This window comes from Cyprinodon variegatus, unplaced genomic scaffold, assembly GCF_000732505.1.
Source record: "Cyprinodon variegatus isolate N-32 unplaced genomic scaffold, C_variegatus-1.0 Scaffold534, whole genome shotgun sequence".
Taxonomy (NCBI): domain Eukaryota; kingdom Metazoa; phylum Chordata; class Actinopteri; order Cyprinodontiformes; family Cyprinodontidae; genus Cyprinodon; species Cyprinodon variegatus.
The window spans coordinates 54,162-61,999 of record NW_015150987.1 but is presented as its reverse complement, the minus strand read 5'-3'; the positions used below and the strand labels follow the sequence as shown (position 1 = coordinate 61,999).

General features: G+C 38.5%; 1 long non-coding RNA gene across 1 annotated transcript in view; it reads left to right on the top strand.

Moving 5' to 3' along the window:
• The window catches only part of LOC107095274, a 6,269-nt gene extending 5,631 nt beyond the window's left edge, over positions 1 to 638 (top strand). Inside the window, exon 4 of the long non-coding RNA XR_001481730.1 lies at positions 349 to 638. This is a non-coding gene — a long non-coding RNA (uncharacterized LOC107095274). The remainder of the gene's footprint in view (positions 1 to 348) is intronic.
• Positions 639 to 7,838: the final 7,200 nt, after the last annotated feature.

Genomic DNA, 7,838 nt, shown 5'->3' with positions numbered 1-7,838 from the left:
TTTTCCTCATCAGATGGTTATCAATTTTTATAAATTTCTTTGGGATTCTGTCTCTCACTGTTAGAATGAAGTGAGCAAACCTGCAAAATCAACAAGGGGTCAAATACTTATTTCCCCCACTGTACATGTATTCATTTTACGGTTCTCAGAATAATCAATACTTTGATTATAATTAATACCAAAAAAAAGATTATTCAAAGACACTCATTTCAGGGGAAATAACTAATATCTGACACTTTATAAGGATGAAAAACCAAGTAACATGAAGTGTATGTTATTTAGTTAGTGTCTTTTTAGGGGTTTTGTCATTTTATTACTGACTCAGCATGTTTTTTTAAACTCTTGCAGACTGCAGAGGACCCAGAGATAAAAAAGCCGCTGCTGGAGGAAGTGACGGCCGAGCCTGCAGCCTGAACATTTTCCACTTCCTGTAAACTTGATCCCTTCACCTCTCATGGGATTAAAAGCCACATTAACCATTTACTTATTATCTGTCTTTGGATTTTTTCTGTAAATTGTGCTTTTCTCTTGCCTAACGCACTTTTGAAAGGAACCATTTCTCATTTAGCTCAGCTTTTCTGTGACATCACTGTTTTTTTGTGTTCTGAGGTTGGAGTTGTTCAAAAGTTTACTTGGGATTTTTGTTCTCTAACTTTTTTAAAGCACTAAGCTGTTCAGAAAAAGAGAAAGCAGCTGTAAAAAAAGAGTTTGCTACTCGTATTATTAGGTTAGGGTCAAATTGAAATTATAAGCACTATTATCAGCTTTAAAAAGCTTTGAATAAGTAAATGCAATACAATAAAATGCAATAAAATGCAATTTACTTAAAAATCACTCTGTGTGTTTTTTTTTATTTTCCTTCTTTTGCTTCTGTTAGATAGCTGAGGAGAACCTAAGAATAAATTATAGGTTTGCAAATGGAAAAACCATTTAAAACAGGCAGTGTATTAAATACGGGTTCTCCCTAATGCAACACTCAAACTCATTAGCATGGAGCATCCTATAGCTGCTCACTAACCTGTTGGCTTTTCAGTTTAGCTTTTAAAACACACATCAGACACAATGGAAAAAGTAATAAAATCAAATCTTTTAGCTAAAAGTAACTTCCTACCGAAGCGTATTGCATTCTCCAAAGAAATAAAAATCTGACAGCTTATCTCATAATTGTGTGATCAGTATCTCGTAATTATGAGATCTCGGTCTGAAACATCTCTATATCAAGGCTAATGCATCTGTTGGCTTCTGGTAAGATGTATTTTCAGGAGTTTGTGAATTCACAAACCTTATAACTGTAACCCCTGCAGGGCATGTTCTCCTGAATCTGCCCCGTTTCTGCTCCCTCTGCCAGGGATCCATACCTGCAGAGCTTTGCATGCTCTGTTGTGGGAACAGGCATCGCTCATTACTTCCAACTGATTATATTTAAATATGTTCCCCATATTAAAACACTTTTAATTCCGTTTGTCTCTTTGCTATCATGTTCTTCTTACTTTCCTTTAAAACCTTGCCTTTATTTATCCCAGATTATACATTTCCAAGGGTTTCTCTGTGTCTAGCATCTTATAACCAAAGCTAATTCCTCATAAGTGAAAAACGATTAAGCGTTTTCTGACGCTGGTGACATCTGCTGCACAGCTAAGAACAATTTCTTTTATCAGGTTAGCTAATTTTATAGAATAGGCAACATTAAATAGTTTTAGAACATTGTGCATTTTATTATTAGACATAATGTGATCCATAAGTTCATGCATATCACCTCGTTTTCAAAGAAAAAAATCCTTAATGATCGTGATTGATAGTCACATAAAAGTTTGGTGTGATCAATTTGAAGAAAAAAACAAGAGTAGTACTCCGGCTATATTTAAAGGAGAAGTCCGCTCATATTCAGAAGACAAACGTCTGAAAGTACATAAAGTATAAAATTATTACATCCAATAAATGATCAGTGTTTATAATTCAGAGTAATTTTCATGTGAATGTGCTTTACTGGAGGCATCCATGTTTGTCAAAGAACACTACTGCCACCTACTGGTTAGTGACGTCACGGCGGTGCGGTATCGGCTGTTGATCAAGTCCCAGTGCTGTATCTGGTGTTTGTCACAACGCGCTATTATCCAAGTCATCTTGAAAACATTCTTCTTCCAAATGTTGGCTACATATTACGGGTTTTTTCTCTGGCCAGAAGTTCGATGGCAAATCCTCCCTCTTCAAGTTGGCGATCCAACGACCAACCCGTCCGTGGAGGATCAGGAATCAGAAAGGTGGAATAACTCTTTTTTTCACTTTTACCCGATGTATTCCAGCATCCAGCTGCCATGCACGTGGGCATTGTCAGTTTCACTATAGCTCTGTATGGCAAGCCTTTTTAACATAAATTCGGTTTCATCTGACCATCCATAATTATATCCCAGATATCTTAAAATACATTTTGGCTATCTGGAATGGTAATTTAAGATATCTGTATTTACATTCTGATTAGGAAGAATAATAATTCAAGATATCTTAAATTACATTTTGCCTAGTCTAAATTCCTTTCAAGATATCTTTAATTCATTTAGAGATATCTTAAAAGGAGTTTCGAATAGTCCAAATTACAATTCAATATATCTTTATATTTGTTTTGTCTAGTCATTATTTGCCTTTAAGATATCTATAATTGAGTTTTCACTAGTCAATACTGCATATCTCCTATCCTAAAATACATTTAAGATATCGTGAATTATGGTGTCATTTGAGATATCTTTAATTAAAATTATGACTAGTCAAAATTAAAATTGAGATATCTTAAAATTATTTTATGACTAGTCGTAATTGAATCGTAGATATCTGAAATATGTATTTCAGATAGTCATTAATTCATTCTAGATATCTTAAATTGACCTCTCCATACAAGTTAATGGTAAATCTGACATCATTTTGACTAGTCAGAGTGTAATTAGAGATATCTTGAATAGGTATTTTGACTAGTCAGAATATAATTACAGATATGTTAAATCGCTAAAACGTCTAGTCATAAAACAATTTTAAATATCTTGAATGTAAAGGGTTAACATTTCACACGTGGCTCAGTTATTTAACAAAGAGGATCGCCTTTCCTCATATGACAAGTTTTTAACCAAATTTAATCAGTTAAAAACTGATTAAATTCAATTCAACCACTGGTACTAGTGGTTAGAGCATAGGGCTCAATCCTGGGGTTGTGAGTTCGATCCCCCACTGCCACTCTGGCTCCCTGAGCAAGACCCTTAACCCCACACTGCTCCCCAGGCGCCGCACAATGGCACCCAACTGCTCCCCAAGGGGATGAGTTAAATGCAGAGAAGTAATTTCCCTCTGGGATTATTAGAGTATATAAAATAATTGCCCTAAATTATTTACAATAAAGCCTTTGCTTCCAAGTTTTTCCAGTGCTCATATATCAACAAGGTAATTGTTTTACCGCCTCAATAGTCAGCAAGAACACAATAAGATGGCAGATGGCAAACAATGATACACATAATATAGTAAAAATTCTAATCATTCAGTAAATAAGTTTGCTAATCTGTATACATGAGGCTAAATGAGTTGACATGAGATTACATGAGTTTCTAACCAATTCAATCCTCGTGAATTTCAATCTAAAATTAAACAGTAACAGGAGTCAGTTGGTAGAGGACATCGTGTCTTTCTTCTCTCCAGTCAGGCGATGCAAGTTTCATATGAGGGTTCTTCTGTTTCTGGATTGGACATTTGTTCCCGGTCACTAGAGCTCTGAAGAAAAACAAAGTTGAACAACAATCAGTCAAAGACTGGATATCAGTATAATTGAACTGCTTATTCTGTCAGGGTCATGCTGGGGGAGAACCCAGGCATGCAAACCACAATACGAAAGAGCCCAGACCGGGAATCAAACCTAGAACCTTGTTGTTGCAAGACAACAGTGCTACCCACTGCGCAATCGTAAATAACAAAAAATGAAGGCATGAGGGCTCATTTGATTCAAATAATAATCCCAATAAACATCCTCTGGATTCAGCATATCTGTGTAAAGGTGCTTTCAGACAGGATGTAGTGCTCACTTATACCCCCTTTCCACTGGCCAAAAAAAACAGATTAAACCCGGGAACAATTGGTTTTTAGTTAATTTACGTGATACCATTGAACGCAATGTACTGATGCCAACACGCCGCACCAGTCGATTCTGATCTAACAAGCCGAAACAATTTGTTTACATTCAGACAAATAACAGAGCGAAACAATAAAGCACACTGACTGTGCCCCGGCTTCCTTACATGGCACTCTTCATTGTTTACTTTCCTGATTCATTTGTGACATCACAAATGACAACATCAACGCTAACCGTGATGGTGTCACCAGACATGCAACGGCAGGAGGACAGAGACCACGCAACTTGCCACGGAGGGGTTAGACCAGCCTTTTCCTACCAGTGGGATGGAGCCTAATGAGATCGACCTATGTTTGCAAACACGCGTTAACCCGCTAATTACAGTGGGAAAGAGGCCTCAGTTGAAGTTGCACTTTGAAATCCATTATTTTCAATGGCATGCTCCGTGCAATGGCGCAAACGTGCTGCGCAGAGCACGCCATGGTCAAAGTTAAAATATGCTGATCCTTGACTGTCTTGCAAATGCACAGTCAATAGAAAACCAAAGCGCAGTGCGAACTATATCCTGTCGGAAAGTCCCTTAAGGTGTTGTTTTCTGACATGTTTAAAAAGAAGGCAACTAGACTGAATGTTAAACCTTTTTTGAAATTTGTGCTTAAAAAAATGTTTTTACTTGTTGAGATAACATGGATATTTGTTAAAAAAAAATACAAAATCTAAAAATAAAAAAAAATTTACAGTCTGGATTTATGGATGGATAAGAAAAAATATGACCTGATATATTTTCCATAATTTACCGTGTTTCGTTCTTCATTGAAGCTTTTCAGACGTTTGATGGAAAAGACCACAGAGCTGATGGCGACGCCGACCTCCACGACCGACAAGGCAATCAGCAAACCATCAATTCCCCAAAAGAAAACCTGAAGAAGTTTTAAAATGTTAACTTACACAGGTATATTTATTGTGTCCCTGGCAGATAAGTGGGAACATTATTTCAAAATAATTTCAGTTTTGGGTTGAAAGGTTTATCCAACATTGATGACAGACACTATAGTGGCACAAAACTTTGTGGCTCAGATTATGTTCTAGTGTAGAGAAGATCTGCTGCTGTTTCAAACCGGAGACAATGACCAAGAGTCTCAGAGAGCTGCTATCTAAGCTCTTAGCTAAGCTAGTTGGCTAGTTTGCAGAGAGCGACCCTTGTGCTAAATTCAGACCTAACGCGCTTTGGGTAGCAGCCGCTTTACACGCATCAAAAAGTCCTGCAGCGCATATCGAGCAGCTGCAGTAGCATCTGAGGCGCGTGACGCACTTCATAATAATCAGATGCTGGAATTGGAAAAATGTCATTTTTTTCTCTTCAATGCGCCTCATCAACCAATCAGAGAAGCTGATCTGGGAGCTGGCAGGGAGTCAGACACAGCACTGCTGATGCAGAGCGCTATGATCAAATTTACTCCTTGCATATGATTGGATGAGCCACTTGTCTGTCATCTTTATCGACGTGCTATTTCAACCACTCACACCGAAGCTAACCCGTGACGCTGTGAGAGCTACGCAGGAAAAAAACAAAACAGAACAACCGACATCTTGGATATAGCAACAGTGGAATCAGCGCAATGTCGGTAAATGATCAATGTCGTTTGTGCAATGAAAATGTGCAGATAAAAGGCAACATTGTGCAGCAGACTTATTTTAAAAAAGAAGCCAACCAAAAAAGTATAGACGAACGACTTACAGAACTCGCTTCTCCACTACGTCACATGCAGGAAACACCCGCCCTGCGTCCTGATTGGCCAGACCATAAATTTGGTTGTGGAAATCACTTTCAATGAGCGGTGTCCCAGATGTCTGTGAGTGGAGCTAGGCGGAGCGAGACATGCATCTGGCTGTTGTCAGGTTAGCAATTTGTACCACATGCCTGAAAAACTTAGCCTCGTGAGACCATCCTGATCTCGCGAGCTTTCAAGGTTTCACTCGCAGATCAGTCTGGAGACTCTCCGTTAAAGAAAATTTGGAGCCGTTCACCAAACGAACGTCCAATCAGCATTGGCTTTGAGGCGGGTTGAGGTGTGACGCAACGAGAAGCGCGACAGTTCAGTCTAAAGAACATGGCGGCTTCAGCCGATGAAACTAGCGTTAGCGTGGCTATCGAGCAAGTTTTATCAGAATTACAGAGTATTTCTTCACTGAAAGAAGAGCAAAACACTGCTCTGGAGGCTTTTCTCAGAGGAAAAGATGTTTTTGCTCTTCTCCCGACTGGTTTCGGCAAGAGTAGCCTGGCTTGTGGTTGTGTTTTCGTCGTCGCTCTGTTAGTACGTCATATCCTTCGTTGATCTGATTGGTTTATTTGGCCCGTCTATCACCAACATAGGCCAATCAGCTAACCAGTATTTTGGCCCCTTCCCAAAATTACTTCAACGGAAGGTTTCCAGATGGATATGCGGAGCAAATCCATCTGGCGGAGTCAGGTTAAGCAATTTGTACCACATGCCTGAAAAACACTAACATCTACTTCCCACTGCCACAAATAGTAGAGGGAAACCCCCAAGAGGCGACAGGGCCTGAAGCAGCTGCTGCTGGGGATTTCCAGTGACAGCGCACCGCCCATATGTGGGGATCTGAGCAGCTCCCACAGAGAAATAATATCTAAAGGCAGGATGGTAATCTGGATGAACTGACTGCACAGACCATGTTTTCAGGTGGACCTTCTTACTGAAAAACATATTAAAACTAATTTTTACCCACTGATCACAGCAGATCAATGGAGCAGCAGACGCACCTGGACACACTTTACTGGCCGTCTGACCTTAATGTGAACAAGCTTAAAAATTAAGCAGCAGAATCTTTTTTATGCTGTGTGAACCACATAAAAGCAAGGAAGCAAGATAAACTTTTAACGCACCGAGAAGGCATAGTAGACTCTACTGGTAGGGGTGATGATGATCTGTGACTGGTTGATACAAGAAACAAAATCAAATAGAGGCACTTTGTGAACTTCAGAAATTCTACATTTTTTCTAAAATGACAAAGATCTATTTTTAATCTGGATTCTATGTGAACATGGGCTCTATTGTGTGCTAGATTAATTTAGTAGCATATTGCAATTAATGCTTCTGGGCTATAACAGGTTCCCTTTATGGTTATATGATAATATTTCTCAGGTTAAACAAATCGAGATATAAGCTCTACTTAATTCAGTATAAATCCAAAACCATAAAACAACAAGGGCAAAAAATAAACTAAAGCAGCTTCCTGTCAAGACAGTAATACCAATCCAAGAATGATGAGGATTAACAAAGACTTGAAAAACATCACTATGAAATTATAAATAATAAATAAATATTATTCCTAACTCTTACCGTGTTGTAATAATCATATTGATGTGTGTTATACGACTGAGAGAAATAATGAGGATATAGTTTGATGATGCTGTAGAAGGAAATGGCTGCGATGGCCACAACGACCACAACGAGGTTCAGAAGCACGTTGAGGATAACCTGAAACGATAAATGTAAAAATGACTTAATATAGAGAAAATACAAATACTGAAGGAACAAAATTAGAGTCTTTGAATTTAAGAAGCCAAATAAAGGTTTTGGTCACGTTATCCTGAGCTATCTCTAAATTTATGCTGCTATAGGCTTATACTGCTGGAGGACATAGGGACCCCTTTTTCATCATTCTATCTCTATTCTCCCACTCTGCAGAATCTGTTAGTTCAATCTCTAAC